Raw genomic sequence first — 17345 nt, 5'->3', positions numbered from 1 at the left:
TTCTTATAAATAAGATGCAAAATAAGCACTAATGAGATTTTAAATATTTACTGGAGAGTGGTGCGTTATTTAACAAATCATCTATGAAATTTCCAGAATATTTATCTGTCTCTCTGTTGGTCAACCACCCCATCATCTGCTGCCAAGTGTCCAAGTTCTCTTCTTGGTTACTCTCTTTTCTGGTCCATTCCTGCCTGTCCTGGAGGCCAGAATGAGCTAACTTGACTCAATGCTTTCTATTCCAGCATCCTCAGTGTCCAACTTTCTGCTCAGGCTCTTGTTGTATTACACTTTTCTTTTGTTCTGTCTCTAAAATCATACACAATAGTGGACTTTTAATAACACTAGCTGCCTATTTCCCTATGTGGATTTAACAATCAGCCACTTACAGGCCTGGCAAATTATGTCAATTTATATGAAGACTAAAAAGACAAAAAATGAAGCAAAAAAAACCCATGTCTGTTTTTTTTCTCAAATGTCATACTCTTTGTGAAATCTGTTAATGAACTGAGCTTCAATAACCAGTCTGTAATAAAATAGCACCATGTCTCTGTATCATCCTAATAATAAATTCTGTACAAAAGATACAAGACAAAGTAGTCTTTGTTTATGTAAGTATATTAAATTTGCTTTTTCCTATTCAGTAAATGCTTTATTTATACTTTGCCTTTTGTAGCCTGCTGCCAGTGAGATACCATATTTTCCGGTACGGTATTGTGCACAATATACATTTGACAGTATGCTTCATGCATCATGTGAGACAAAAGTTGTTATATTCTTACCGTCAATAATCAAAAGGTAATTCTAAATTTTCTGTAACAAAAACTGGCAATAATAAAAAACCATTGACTCATGCACATTCCCAAAGAAAAGTAGGAACAATAGTTCCTGTAATTTCAGGAAGGTCAATATACCACAGTGATATTATAATTTTGTGCAATTTCTTTGGTTCAGCAGATTAATGTTCCCTGCATTTTTCTATTTAAAAGTTAAATTGTTACTTGCTTCTATCTAGTATTATGCTAAAAGAGAGAGAGAGGAAAGAGAACTTTCTAGAAATGTTCATTCCAATGATCACAGCTTTCATGTGCTGCATGGACTGGAAGATAAACTCCTTTCTGAAGCCTAATTCAAAAGACTTTTCACTGTGTTCTCCCTTTCATCATTCTTCATTAGAAAAAACTGTGTTTCAAACCATCATGTTGCTTATTATGAGAAATAATAAGGCAAAATAGTTGTAACATTTACACAGATTTCCCAATAGTAATTGTAGAAATATTATAGCATATGTTGTTATCCACATGGACAAAATCCCTATTCTTTTGGGGCCCGACCTAGATTCTTTCCTCTATTTTAACCTTCCTGTCTACAGTATTCTATGACTTTGATATATAGGCTAAACAGTAAAAGGACTCCAGTTTCTAAGTCTCTTGGTTAGAATGAAGTCCCCTGGTAGGATTATATGTTATATCTATAGATTAAGTTTAACTGGTTTCCTTTGAGATTCCACTTCAAGCAGACAAAGGTCAGATTTCAGTTAGGGTCTAGTTGATGGTTCATTGTTCCAAATAATAAAAGAACCTCCAGGCATGTTAGTGAAGTTTGGTACAGTCAGTTTGTGGAAGGAGAGGGAACCCGGGGAGGAGTAAAACAAACTCCTCATTGAAGAAAGAGACATTGGTCCACATTTTGCTATTTAGCGTGGCTGTACTGCAGTGTGCAGTCAGTGCAAAGAGAACCTAAAAACCAGGTCACTTGCCTTGGAGGATTCCACACATGTAAACAGCCCTTGGTGGATCATGTCCAATGATAGCAGCGTCACTGCTACTTTGAGATCTCCTTCTCAGCTGCTGGCACAAGGGCGCTGGAACAATTTGTATACTGTAAACAGGGCCCAGCGCACGCCAAGCGTGTTCTAGGGGCAGCATGCCGCAGGAGGCACTCTGCCGGTTGCCGGGAGGGCGGAAGGCAGCTCTGGTGGACCTCCCACAGGCGTGCCTGCGGAGGGTCCGCTGGTCCCACGGCTCTGGTGGAGCATCCGCAGGCACGCCTGCGGGAGATCCACTGGAGCCACGGGACCGGCGAGCAGCATAGCGCCCCCCGCGGCATGCCGCCGTGCTTGGGGCAGCGAAATGGCTAGTGCCGGACCTGACTGTAAACCCTGTATATAATGGAAACCACTTCAAGCCAGGGGGTTCCAGTTTTGTTCAATGGCTCTCAGCACCCCCAGAACCCTTAGTTCCAGAACGTATAGGCACAGGGACCTGAGTGAAGTAAAGAGGTATGGTCTGGGATCCCATGTGCCTCACCGATCCTAGTCTGCTGTTTTGACCTACAGGCTCCATTGGAATGTGTAACCTGCATGCAGCTTTAAGTTACACTCGGGGTAACTAGCCTGGCACATGTCTGCTCAGGAACAAGGATGCACAAAAGTGGGTTTTATGCCACCTTTACACCACTCTCCCCTGCTGCAGTGTGAACTTCAGTTGCAATTGAAGATCTGTTTCAGCACCTGGCTCTAATTTTCTATTCCATTTACAAAGGATACTTTGAGGACTTTGGTACTTCTAATTTTCTTTCATCTTGTTTAGCATATGTTTTTCCTTACTCTTTTCTCAGTTTCTGGTTTTTGTTTTGTTTTTGTCTTCTTACAGTTTGACACCTATCCTCTCTTTCATAAGAAAGAAAAATGACTTTTGTAACTAATTTGCAGTGTTCATTGATATAATAGAGACTGGAAAGCTTTCACAAGAAAAGAGGTGATTTTACTGAGGTTTAACAAATTTATTTAGTATTTTTGTGTGGTGTCCAAGGTATCTCCACCCACTGTCAAGTATTCCCTTTATGACAGTCTACTCCTATAATTTTGTGGGAAACATGGGGGGGGTCTACATTTCAGCTATGGGACTTCAAGCTCACATTCAATTTGAAATAGATGAACTTAGGGTTTGGGAAAATGTGAAAATTGTCCCTTTTTATGGTGAAAATGGCAAAACTGCATTGCAACTAAAAATATTATGAATGGCAACTGTACCAGTTTTACTGCAGGTAAACATCTCTTAGACACAAACTTATTTTACAGTGTAGTTTGGGATGCTACTGAATTAGGGTGACCAGATGTCCTGATTTTATAGGGACAGTCCCAATTTTTGGGTCTTTTTCTTATTAGGCTCCTATTACCCCCCACCCCCATCTCGATTTTTCACATTTGCTGTCTGGTCCCCCTATACTGAATTATGCTAAACTTTGGAATTGTGGAAATCCTTTGACATCTCTCCTCATATTGTGGTGATGTCTGATATCATCATTTTAAGAAAGATAGAGCCTGGTCAGTTCTTGTATAAGAAGCCTCCAAAGAAAATGCAGAATAGTGTAGAAATTGGTGTTGGTGATTTAGCATGTGGCACTATTTTCTCTGAGCCATTATCAAACCTTTTCTCTAGCATGGTGTGACGGGGCACACTTGCCCCACACTGGTACTGTGAGTGTTAACTCCAGTTTCTGGGCTGAGGAGGCCACGGCCCCATGGCTCTGCTGGGCAGACTCTGGCTGCAAACTAGGTATAAAAAGGAGCAGCTCAGCTCATTCAGTGCTGACTGCCGAAAAGAGAGGATGCATGCTGCAAGCTGCATCCCAGGAATTGCAGAAACCCCAGATGACAGAAGCCAGGGACTCTGAGACTCTGGAAGACACCCAAGGAGTGGCAGAGCTGTTGGGAGCCTCACTGGCCGAGGAGCCCAGAGACCCTGAAGATGCCAGGACCATGGCATCAGGAACCGGGTAGGAGGTAGCTCAGGAAGACTAGTTGTGGTCCTCCAAGTGGAGTCAGTGTGTTTTGGGCAGATTTCCCTATGACCCAGTGGCAAGCATACTTGCCACTGACAGGGCCATGATCTGGGACCCAGTGGAGCAGGGAAGGCCTGGGTCCCCCTACCTGGCTGCCACCTACCTCAGGGTGGCTGCCCACTCCCCTGATAGGCCACTAGGCCACGCAGCCCCATGGAAGGGGCAGTGATACAGACTCAGGCCACTAGGCCATGCAGCCCCAAGGAAGGGGCAGTGATTCTGACTCTGGTCACTAGGTCACGCGCCCCTGAGAGAGGGTGACCTTACTGACTTGTCCACTAGGTCACGCACCCCTGAGAGAGGGCAACATTACTGACTCTGGCCATTGGGCTATGCAGCCCTGAGAGACGGTGGCCCTACTGACTTTAGTTGCTAGGCCATACAGCTCGGCTGAGCCTGGTGGCCCCACTGACTTTGACCACTAGGTGATATGCCCCAGGCGAGCTGGAAAGCCATATTGACTTGGGCCATTGGGACCCACAGCCCTGTGTGAATGGGCTGACTCTGGCCATTGGGCCACACAATCTTGAGAGAAGTGGCCCCCATATTGACTTTTACCACTAGTCCACAATACCCCAAGACAAGGGGTGCTCATAAGGACATGGCCGGGGGAAGTAATTACTGTGCCCCACCCCAAGAGGGGACAGGGCACACTTGCCCAGCAACACATGGCATCAAATGAGATGAGATGTGCAAGTGTTTACTCAACACTTTTTCATGTACGTTTTCTTGGCCAAAGTATGTGTGCAGTGTCTAGAGTGCATGAGTTTACTTCAGTATCAAGCTATAGAATTAATGTTCTATTAGAACTAAGGGCCTGTACACTAAACTATCTTCCTGAAGTATTTGAGTTTCCAGGTTGCATTATGTTGTCATTAAATGAGTGCATTACATTCTTCCTCTACTGGTTTAGAAACCCACCAAAGCCTAACTTTTATAAGCCAATCTTTACAGTTTTATTCTTACACAAAGTAGTATTACAGATCTGTAGAACTTCTTTCTGTGGTCACATACAAATACTGTTTTTCTTTTGATCTGCAGAAATGTTAAACTCAAATATTTCTAATGGAATTCTATGATTTGGATCCATTTTACTACCAACTCTCTTCCTGGATTTGTTGTGGAGTTTGTGTAATATTTTTCTCAAAGAATGTACCTGTTTTCTTTTCTGCTGTCTCTAAAACATCTGGAATGGGGTGTATTTGTCTCCTTAGTTCTGTCTTTTCTCAGCTGAACTGCCTGTTCCCATCCAGAGTTAATTTAACAGCAAGATTTTGTCTGTGTGTGTGTTTTTTAGTTTTGTTTTTCCTTTCTCTATTTCCTATTGTCTCGTCTCTTGTAGTCTTAATGCTTGATTTTTTTTCCAGTGACTTACACATTGTGTGGTCACTTGCAAAGGGAATGGAGAATGATATGGGCCAAATCTCCAACTGGGGTAAATTGTCACCACTCCGTTAACTTCAAAGAAGCTACACTGCTATACATAAACTCAGGATTTAGCAACATTATTCTAACATGGTAGTATTTTACATCCACTTTGCAAAGGTGTAAAGGGTGCAGACAGTGCACAATGGGCCCCTAAATCTTGACAAGCTTTATATTTTCTTTCTCTTTTTTGAACACTTCAATTTCTTCTGGCACCCTCTTAAATTCTATTTAAATAACCTTTTTTATCAGTCTGCATTTGTTTGAAGTTGATTCTACTCTGTTGAGGCATATTCCAGCTTTGTCACTATGGCTCCATTCTAATTTCTTCTTCGCAGCTTCATTTCTTTTTTATTTGTATTATTTTGTGTGCACTTTTCTTTTGCATAAGCATAGTCTAAGAAAATGATGCAGGTATAAGCTTGATATTTTTGTCTTCTAACCCTATTTTCAGGGCACTGAGGTCCTGACAGATTCTCCCATCATGTAGATGTATTTAGCTTTCTCTGATTCCGTATTTTCTTATCACACAGTCACAGTCTGATCTTCGCTGATATCTGCCCTGTGGATGTTTTCCCTTTATCTCATTGGGCCTGAAAGGTTATTAAATGATGTTGGGTTTTTTTAATTCCACACTTACATCTTTTCTAATACCATGGAAGTAGAGTATCCTTCTGCTGGGTAGGGATTATGACCCACTTCACTTTATTCAAATATTTTCAAACCCCAGCATTACTATTTAAATTGAACTGTCAGCTTGTGTGGCTTCCACATACATATAGGTTTCATATTGTTCTGTGTCCTTATCCAGCATCCAAAAATCTGTCCAGCATTAACTGACTCACTAAGGACTTTTCTCTAGAGCTGTCTGTTAAGCAGCTAAGCACTGTTAGTGCCTGCTAACTTTGGCACCTAAATTTCTAGCATGGAAATTAGGCACCTCCCTTCCAGCCTGGGCTTAGGCACCTAACTCCCTAAAAGGTGCAGAACTTAGGATACACCTCTCTCCTTGGCATCTGCTTTAGGCTAGTTTAGGTGACTCTTAACTTTGTGTGCTGGCTTTTGTGGATCCCATTCTTAGGCTCCTCTCTCTCTCTCCATGAATTTTATAGGAAGCGTAAGCATCTTACTCAGGGTTAATGGCTAAACACATAAAAAGTTAAGTGCTGTAACGCTGAGCTTTGCAAAACCTAAGTCCCTTAGCTAATTTGGGCTTTGTCAGGTAGAAATTCCTATCTGCCATGTGTCTTCTCAAACGATGGATCATGAGTTTTTTACCTTCTTGGTCACATACTCTCTCTCTGGGGTTTTAGCTTGGACCCCAGAAACCATCTAAATTTAAAGTTTACTGGCAACCTTTTTTTGTGAAAAGTTTTGGTCTCAACAAATTGACTTTTTTTTTTATTTTGGTAAGAAAAGGAAAAATGCCTTGCCAGATCTGATCCTTACTCAGGGACAACATCCACTGAAGTCATTGTTTCCCTTGTACTCAAAGTATCATTTATAGCCATGGTGGCTAAACTTTTTGACCCTTAGAGCCGCATGAGGCAATCGTGAGAACTTTAAGTGCTGGGGCTTGGGGCATCAGCCTGTAGGGAGGGTTGTCTCGGTATTTCAGCCTTGTAGGAGGTGCCTGCCCGGGGACAGGGCTTCAGCCCTGCTCTAGCTGAAGCTCCCAGCCCCAGTAGACATGCACAGGGAGGCTGAAACCCCGAGACCCCCCACTTCCCACAGGGCTGAAGCCAGAGGCGACACGTAGGGGGCATGTGCCTGTCCCAGATTTTTGCCAGGGTTTGCTGGCTGCGCTCCATCACATGGTGCTGCTGGGATCCCTCTTTGCAGGGCAGCTGCTGGAGGCAGCAATCTGGGAGCTGCAGCCATGAGGGGAGGCAGTGGCAAGCAGCTGGGAGCTGCACGGAGAGCTGTTGCTTTCTCTCCAAGCAGAGCGAAAGTAGCAGCCACTGCCTGCAGCTCCCAGCTATTTGCCGCTGCCTCTCCACGCAGAGCTAACAACAGAGAGCTGCAGGGAGGGGCCACTGAGAGTAAGAGGGGTATGTGTGTTTGGGGGTGTATGACTCAAACTGCTGCGGGAGGCAAATCTTTAAATTGTGTCCCCTACTCTCAGCAGGCACCAGTTGTCTCTGGATGAAGCTCCTAGCCCCCACCGCAGGGCAGAAGCCCTGAGCTGCCGGCCCCTACCCCTCAGTCTGGTAGGCAGAGAATGGGGGGGGGGGGGAATGCGACGTGTGGGATTCTGCGAGATGCACTTTAATTGTTAAAGAGCTGCATGCAGCTTGGAGCCACACTGTGGTCACCCTTGATTTATAGTTTGTAAAACAACTTGGGATCCTTTTGCAATAAAAGGCTTTGTGCAATGTAAGGTATTATTTATTATTAATATAGGCTTCAATCTTGCAAAGAACTCTGCATGGTCAGAATCCTATACATTGAGTTCAGTGGAGCTCTTCACAAGCCTCACTGCAGGTTCAGGGTTATTGACTCTTAGAAGAAACTGAAACAGAGTTGCAGTTATTAGGATTAATTGCAGTTTGTTCATTCCAGCTGTGGTGCACCACTCCCAAAATACCAACAAAGGATGCACCCATTACAGCTGCATTCACCCTAACTCAAAACTTTGTAACTTCTCTTTAGAGCTAAAATACAGATTCACAGAATAGGTATAATTTTGTATTCTATGTTGCTCTTGGACATCTCCTCATGACCACATTAATCCTCTGATGACCTTTTAATTTCAAGAAGCCTAGCTCCTTCTGTGCTGCCTCTAAAAATAACAAATCTGCTGAGGTGACTAACCTCTAAATTATTTTTTCCTTACTAATCAGAGACAATAAATAAAGAAGCCCTCGCTCTTTGCTGCATCTCCGAATTCTGCCTTTACGGAAGAATAGTCTTCTGTGCAATCCAATATTATTTTTTGGGGGGAGGGGTTTAAATGCCAGTATTGAGTGATATGTGTATATTTAACATTTATAAACTGTCAGGGATTTCAATAAGAGAGCTCTATTTCTCCCTGGTCCCTTGACATTTTTTCCCCATCTTTTTTAGAGAAACTGAAGGGCTTTAGTTTTCATTGCCTTTCCTTGACAGAGGTGCCACAAGGTAGCTATACATCTTGAAGGCTAACACAAAATCAATCTGTGTGATTATGCTAATTTATCTACTAACATCTGTAAATTACTTTATTATAAAAAATTCAAAGGTTTTGCTGAAAGCCAAATTAGGCCTGGTAGCAACACAAAAACATTATCAACAAGGGAAATCTCTAAAAGCACCAGCAGACAACAAAACATCAAGTGATGTTTAGAAAGACATAAAATGTGATATACATTTATTAAGTGCTGACTATAGTTGTTTTAGTTGCGATCCGAGTAAAAGTGCACTGCTGCTGGGTTTGCCAAGTTGCCCCACAGGGAGCCAATTTACCTTTCTTTCCTTTTTTCCCCTGTTGTTTTTGAACACTTTATCCTTAAACTCATGTTTACCAATAACTTGTAGTCATCCAGTTAAACTGAAGGGAAAGTCCTCGACTTTTGATTGAATGAAGACAAAAACTGCCATCCCATTAGGAGACTTGGTAGCTAAAAGTTTTTAGTCTGCATAGTTTTAAAATGAAGGACATTGAACTCCAGGTTAATCATTTATGCCAAGGAGCAGCACAAATAAATAAATAACCTGGTAGAAAACTAATGAACTTCAAACATCAAAGGCAAAACTCCTATCCATTAGGAGGTCAGTGTGCTAATGTGGCACAAAACTGCACAGTAATGATTTGTGTTGCCAAATCTGATACCAGGGCCGCCCAGAGGATTCTGGGGGCCTGGGGCCATTGGCGGCAGGTGGCTCCGGTGGACCTCCCGCAGGCATGCCTGCGGAGGGTCCGCTGGTCCTGTGGCTCCGGTGTCTAGAGCCGGCCCTGTTCGGCGGCGGGGGGCCCTTCCGTTCTGGGACCCGCCGCTGAAGTGCCCCGAAGACCCGCGGCAGGGGCCCCCTGCCAGCGAATTACTGCTGAAGCGGGACCCGCCGCCGAAGCGCAGCCTGCCCTTTGGCGGTAATTCGGTGGAGGGGGGCTCCCGCCGTGGGTCTTCGGGGCACTTCGGCGGCGGAACGGAAGGGTCCCCTGCCGGCAAATTACCGCCGAAGACCAGGTTGCACTTCGGCGGCAGGTCCCGCTTCGGCGGTAATGCGATGGCGGGGGGTCCTTCCGCCCCGGAGCGGAAGGACTCCCCCGCCAGCGAAGACCGGGAGCGGAAGAAGCTCCAGGGCCTGGCCCTGCAAGAGTTTTCTGGGGCCCCTGAGCGAGTGAAGGACCCCGCTCCAGGGGCCCCGGAAAACTCTCGTGGGGGCCCCTGCGGAGCCCGGGGCCTCGGGCAAATTGCCCCTCTTCCCCCGCCCCCCCCCCCCGGGCGGCCCTGTCTGATACTGAAGGAAGTTCAAATTCTCAATGAAGTCAAGACGAGAAAAGATTTCCCACCAAAGGCTACACATTGCAAAAATCTCTCTCTTTGCCCTCATGAATACCACTCAAGTTCTTTTTGCAACCACAGGAATTTCTTGTGTTCAGCTAAAAGCCTGGTGAAGGGAAAAAGCTCACTAGACAGTTAATGCAAAAGAGCCAATAAATACAATAGCTTAACAAAATGGTGTTAACTTTCTTTTTTTGTTTGTTTGTTTCTTCTGTGTCCTTCACTGAAATAATGAAAGATCATATATCTGCTCATAAAGTGCCAATCACTTTGAACATTCAATTTGCAGGCAATGGGTAAATCATTGTTAGGTCAGGTATGAGTCTAATGTTTACCCCCTGATTTCACAACCCAAACAGGTTTAATTGTGTCTGATGTGCTTCCTATTATCTCATTTTAGTTTTAGGTGACCTCATAATACTTTCTTTGTCTTTAGTAATCATATTGGTGGCATTTGGCACCAAAACTCTCAGGAAAAACTTCAAAGTGTCTGATAATATAAAAGTTCTTTAATTTAAAAAGTAAAATACAATTAAAAATCCCTTGCATACATGCAATCTTAGGCCTTGGCTACACTGGCGCTTTACAGTGCTACAACTTTCTCGCTCAGGGGTATGAAAAGAACACCCCCCTGAGCGCTGCAAGATACAGTGCTGTAAAGCACCAGTGTAAACAGTGCCACAGCGCTGGGAGCGCGGCTCCTAGCGCTGCAAGCTAATCCCCATGAGGAGGTGAAGTATGTGCAGCTCTGGGAGAGCTCTCTCCCAGCGCTGGCCCTGCGACCACATTCACACTTCAAAGCGCTGCCGTGGCAGCGCTTTGAAGTTTCAAGTGTAGCCAAGCCCTTAAAGAAACACAACTATTATTGTGTAGCTGTAGAAAACTAATGCAAATCTTTGTTTTAAAAATATTTTAAAGTGATATCTTGTCAGATGTACTGATTTAAGATTATACCTAATGTGTATTCTGAAATGTGAGCAAATGAGTGCAGTGTAAAATATTCCAATTGTTTTACTACATCACCTGTCATCTAACTATGTACAAACTAGGCATGTGGCCACCTCAAAATATTTCATGAATGTGTCCTATTATTACCCCCATTTTACAGATAGAGAACTAAGGCACATTGAACTTGGGCAAACAATTCAAATTTCATACAAGAAGCATGCAGAAGAAGCAGGAATTGAATCCTCCTGAGGCCAGTCTGATACCTTAACCAGGAGACCATTCTTCCTGTCACTGTGGCAGCTGACTGCTTTCAGAACATATATTTATTAAACACGGACTTCCAACTGAGGTGAGCTTAACAGAGCTTCCTTTTGGCTTATGTGGTATAACTATTAATAGATCAGGACTCTTTTTTGAAGTCAACTGCAGTAAACTTCAGAACGCACACTGATATTGGGGCCCATACCTATTATGTCAGGTATCTATAGGATATGAAAAATATTCCTGTATGTATTAAAAAAGAAAGGGGAAAAACTAGAATTATATGGTCACTTCTGAGAATAGTGAGACCTGAGAATGAGGGATGAAAAGGGAAAATTGGGAGAACATGAATGGAGAGGAAAATCTAGGAGGGAGTGAAGAAAAGAGACTTTGGACTAAGAAGAGAAGACAAAAGAGACAGTAGACAATTGGGCAGGATCCAGAATGTGGCATGAGAGAATTAGGAGAATAAAATGCATCATCAAAGTAGAAGAAAAGTTGAGAAATATTTTCACAGAGAGAAAAGCAGAGACAGTCAGGAGAGAGAAGGCATAAATCACCATAGAGAAATAAAGAAAGAGCAACAGACAAGGGAATAAGGAAATGGAAAAGGGAAAATAAAAGGTAAGAGAAGCTTTTAGATTTGGTGGATTTTTTTGATTTTTTTTTAATTATTCATGATCGGTACATTTTATTGTATTTCCCTAGCAGAGATTTCACATCCGCACATAAAAGGATGACAGAATGTTTGTTACTGTAGGGATTTAGAGGTGAGCTGAAAATATAAACCATAGTATACCGTTATAGGTCGAACATCAGAAATAAGAGAGGTAAGAGGGGCATTCAGCACACTTGTCATTTAAATGTATACTACTTCCCCTGTAGCCTGATTTAGGATGTACTAATAATATTAATTCATCAATTTAATTTGTATTTAATTTGATTTTATTAATTAATAATATTAATTATTTATTATTATTAATAGTATGGGTTTTAGGCTCACCAGTCTGTTTGATCAGAAGATAAAAGTTCTTGTCCTGAATTAGGCTCCACAGAATTTACAAAGGACCCTCGGAGATATGACAGGAAGCTCATACTGGGACAGATATAGCCTTAAAGAATTTTTATTAAAATTAATAGTAAGTAAATGTTAAAATAATCAGAGTTACAAAGTTACAATTGCATTACTGCTATTCAAAAGATACATATGATCATATATTACTATATGCAACAAAGCTTTGGTTAATATACTCACACCCATCCTTGATAACCTGGTGGTAAGAGACACAGGACCAGCCTTGTAGTTCAGGTTTCTCAATTCTTGAGTGAGGGATGCAGTGCTTAGAAGAAACTAATGCTAAGAGTGATTAGAGCTGTCATGGTATAAACCCCCACTCTGAACCTTAGCGTCCAAAAGATGGGGTACCAGCATGAATTCCTCTAAGCTCAATTACCAGCTTAGAACCTGTAGCGCTGCCACCAACCAGGAATTACAGTGCCTGGTACACTCTGGTCCCCCCCTAAAACCTTGCCTGGGGAACCCCAAGACCCAGACCCTCTGGATCTTAACACAAGGAAAGTAAACCCTTTCCCCCACCATTGCCTCTCCCAGGCTTCCCCTCCCTGGGTTACCCTGGAAGATCACTGTGTGATTCAAACTCCTTGAATCACAAAACAGAAAGGACAATTCACCTTCCTCCCTCCTTCTCTCTCCCCCCTCCCAGACTCTTCCTGAGAGAAAGTAATCCTGGCACAGAGAGAAATTAGCCTTTCTCTCCCCCTTCCCTCCTTTCTCCCCACCAATTCCCTGGTGAATCCAGACCCAGTCCCCTGGGGTCTCACCAGAATAAAAAAACAATTAGGTTCTTAAACAAGAAAAGCTTTTAATTAAAGAAAGAAAAACAGTAAAAATTATCTTTGTAAATTTAAAAAAATGGAATAGGTACAGGGTCTTTCAGCTATAGACACTGGGAACACCATCCCAGCCTAAGTATACAAGTACAAATTAAAATCTTTTCAGCAAAATACCAATTTGAACTCCTCCCAGCCAAATACACATTTGCAAATAAAGAAAACAAACATAAACCTACTCGCTTTATCTACCTAGTACTTACTATTTTGAATCTATAAGAACCTGTATCAGGGAGATTGGAGAGAAACCTGGTTGCACGTCTGATCCCTCTGAGCCCCCAGAGTGAACAACCACCAAAACTAACAGCACAGCACAAAAACTTCCCTCCCTCAAGATTTGAAAGTATCCTGTCTCCTGATTGGTCCTCTGGTCAGGTGACAGCCAGGCTTACTGAACTTGTTAACCTTTATAGTCAAAGAGATATAAAGTACTTCTGTGCTATTAACTTTTCTTATCTGTTTATGACATGCCCCCCAAATCGCTGACAGTGTGGAACCACACTGGCAGTTATTTCTCCCTAGAACTTTAAAATAAACAGATCAATAAACACATGCACCCTTACATATGCTACTAATTATGTACAACTACAAAATTCTTCACATTGCAAGGACAATTTTTAACCAGTTGATTCTGGGAAATTTTCACGGGAGAGTGCATCAACTTCTTGATCTGTTGCCACTACAGACCTTTCCCGGTTGTGGAGAGGGTCAACTCTCCCACGCCACTGTTATTTTTCCCTTTATCGTAGACACCGTCAGGCCACTCAGCGTCATTTCCTCCCTGGGCTGTGAACTGACAAACCTGTAAGTCTCTGTAATAAAAGGGCTTGAGAGAATTAACGTGGTACACTCGGGGCTTTAGGGAGGAATTGGGAAATGCTATGAGGTAGTTAACAGCTCCTAGGCGCTCTTGGACTGTGAATGGCCCTTCCCACTATGCTTCCATTTTATGGGCCTGTTGCGCCTTTAAGACCATAACCTGGTCTCCTACCTTGAAGGAACGCTCTCTAGTATGTCTATCATACCAGGCCTTTTGCTCTTCCTGAGCATCCTTTAGGTTCTCTTTAGCAAGGGCTAAAGAGTGTCGGAGGGTGCTTTGTAGGTTGCTTACAAAGTCCAGAATATTAGTCCCTGGATAAGGCGTAAACCCCTCCCATTGCTGCTTCACCAACTGTAATGGCCCCTTAACCTCGTGGCCATACACAATCTCAAACGGTGAGAACCCTAAACTGGGATGTGGTACAGCCCTGTAAGCAAACAGCAACTGCTGCAACACTAGATCCCAGTCATTGGAATGTTCATTCATGAATTTACGTATCATGGCCCCCAAAGTTCCATTAAACCTTTCCACCAGGCCATTGGTTTGATGGTGGTACGGGGTGGCAACTAAGTGATTCATCCCATGAGTTTCCCACAGTTCTTTCATGGTCCCTGCCAGGAAATTAGTTCCTGAATCCGTAAGGATATCGGAGGGCCAATCTACCCTGGCAAAAATGTCTGTTAGGGCCTGGCACACAGTTTTAGCCCTAGTGTTGCCTAGAGCTACTGCTTCTGGCCATCGGGTAGCAAAGTCTACGAAAGTCAATATGTACTGCTTTCCTCTGGGTGTCTTTTTTGAGAAAGGACCCAGAATATCCACAGCTACTTGCTGAAATGGGACCTCTATTATGGGGAGTGGCTGGAGAGGGGCCTTGACCTGGTATTGGGGCCTTCCCACTCTTTGGCACACCTCACAAGACCGGACATACTTGGCAACATCCTTGCCCATCCCCTCCCAGTGGAAGGACTTCCCCAACCTGTCTTTGGTTCTGTTCACCCCAGCATGGCCACTGGGATGATCATGGGCTAAGCTTAAGAGCTTCCCCCGGTATTTAGTTGGAACCACCAACTTTTTTGTGGATGCCAGTCTTCCCGGTGTCCACCAGAAAGAGTCTCCTTGTATAAAAGCCCTTGTTTTATAACAAACCGGGATTGGTTAGAAGAACTGAGAGGCGGAGAGGTGCTCCGTACCGCTGCCCAAGCTTTCTGAAGGCTGTCATCTGCTTCCTGCTCAGTCTGGAACTGTTTCCTGGAGGTTGGAGACACCAGTTCCTCCTCAGACTGTGGACTTCGGCTTGGTCCTTCGGGAAGCGATGTAGGTGATGGGGTTGTTTTCGTGGCTGGTGAACTGCTCTCCACTGGTGCACCAGGTGGTATTTCAGGCTCTGGCTGAGCCTCTTGAGTCTGGTTGTTTGCTGCTTCTGCCAGTTCAGGCTCGCTGGTGCCCTCTGGGTTGGGGTTGAAGATGTGTTTGCAAGTGCTGGCGTCAGTGCTGGCAATAGTTCTGGTGCTGGTTGCGTTTCCAGGTCCGGGCCTGGGATTGGAAGTACTGTGGCTGTTGTAGTCGTTGGCAGGGAATCCGGGTCCACTACCTCTGTCTGGGTCTCTGCTAACACAGACGGGGCCTCTGTGGATGGTTCAGGAACAGGGATGGATCTGGAAGCTTGCCTGGCTTGGCTGCGTGTAACCATTCCCACCCTCTTGGCCCACTTTACCTGGATGGCCAAGTCTTCCCCCAGTAGCATGGAGATGTGATAATTGTCGTAGACTGCAAATGTCCACATTCCTGACCAGCCTTTGTACTGGACAGGCAGTTTAGCTGTAGGCAAGTTTACCGCTAGGGACATGAAGGGGAAAATTGTCACTTGAGCCTTTGGGTTGATGAATTTGGGGTCCACCAAGGATTGGTGGATAGCTGACACTTGTGCCCTCATGTCTCTCCACTCGATAACCTTTTTTCCACCCACTCTCAAAATTTCCCTTCGCTCCAAGGGTATTTGAGAGGCATCTGGGCCTGGGGATCTTTGGAGTGATGGAGATATAATGAACTGCACTCGGTTGGGGTTCTTGGGGCAGTTGGCCTTTATATGTCCCAGTTCATTACACTTGAAGCATCGCCCAGCTGATTGGTCACTGGGCCGAGGTGGGTTACTGGAAATTGGTGAGGTGAGAGCATAGGGCATCGGCGGCTTTCCTGGGGTTGTAGGTGGGGTCTTGGGTTGCCCTCGGTGATAGGGTTTATTGTCGGTGTGACTCCTGTGATATTCGCTCCCCTTGACTGTAGCTTTTTTCTTTTCTGCCACTTCCATCCATTTGGCTCCAATCTCCCCCGCCTCAGTCACCGTTTTGGGCTTCCCATCTAGGATGTACCTTTCTATTTCTTCAGGAACACCCTTTAAGAACTGTTCCAATTGTATTAGGAGGTGCATGTCGTCCAGAGATTTAACATTGGCTCCTGATATCCAGGCATTATAATTCTTTGCAATGTGTTAGGCGTGTCGGGGGAATGACACATCTGGGTTCCATTTTAGGGTTCTGAACCGCCGACGGGCATGTTCAGGTGTTATCCCCATTCTGTGTCTGACCTTGGTTTGAAAAAGTTTATAATCGTTCATGTTCTCCTTAGGCATTTCAGCCGCCACCTCTGCTAAGGGTCCACTGAGCAGTGGCCTCAGCTCTATCATGTACTGGTCCTCAGAGATGCTGTACCCATGGCAAGTCCTTTCAAAATTTTCTAGGAAGGCCTCAGTGTCATCACCTGCCTTGTAGGTGGGAAATTTCTTGTGCTGCGGAACAATTATTGGCGAAGGATTGTTAGGATTGGCTGGGTTCTGTTGCTTAGCCTTTTCTAATTCCAGGGCCTGCCGGTGGGTTTCCCTCAGGAATTCCAACTCTCTCTTGTGGGCAGCCTCCTTTTCTCTTTCTCTTAGCTCCATCTCTTTTTGTTTTATTTCTAGTTCTTGTATTTTTTTTCCATTTCTCTTTGGTGGGCTGCCTGTTTGATCTGTTCTTCTGTAACCAGTTTTGCCTTGGAAGTCATGGTTCCTGTTTTCTTGTGTTGGGGTGCCCTCTGCTGGTTTACTGTCTGAATTACTGTTCCTCTGCTGCCTGCTCTGTTGCTAAGCAACAGAGTCTTTCTAACAAGCTTTCCTGAATAAAACTAGAACAAAAGGAAACCTTTCATTTGCAAATGTGTTTTGCTGGTGTATGGTGACTCACAACTGGAGTCCCTTTGTTTAACAAAAGACCCTTTTTAAACTCTAATGCCTCTGCCTTCAGAGTACTCAGAAGGGAGAGACCAAAAAACTTGCAGACCTTTGCTTTTAAAAGCAATCTCCTCTAGCCTGCTTTACACACAGCTAGCAGGAAAAGAGAAAGAAAAAATCCTACTGGCTTTTGCTTCTAAACCCAAACCTCTCAGTCTGCCTGCAGATAGCTAGCAGGGAGAGAAATAGAATCCAAAAGCCAGTGAGGTTTTTATTTTATCTTATCTATCTATCTATCCCACCTCTCCCACCATGTCATGGTATAAACCCCCACTCTGAACCTTAGCGTCCAAAAGATGGGGTACCAGCATGAATTCCTCTAAGCTCAATTACCAGCTTAGAACCTGTAGCGCTGCCACCAACCAGGAATTACAGTGCCTGGTAC

Source organism: Gopherus evgoodei, chromosome 1, assembly GCF_007399415.2.
Source record: "Gopherus evgoodei ecotype Sinaloan lineage chromosome 1, rGopEvg1_v1.p, whole genome shotgun sequence".
Taxonomy (NCBI): Eukaryota; Metazoa; Chordata; order Testudines; family Testudinidae; genus Gopherus; species Gopherus evgoodei.
Note: the sequence above shows the minus strand (reverse complement) of the source record.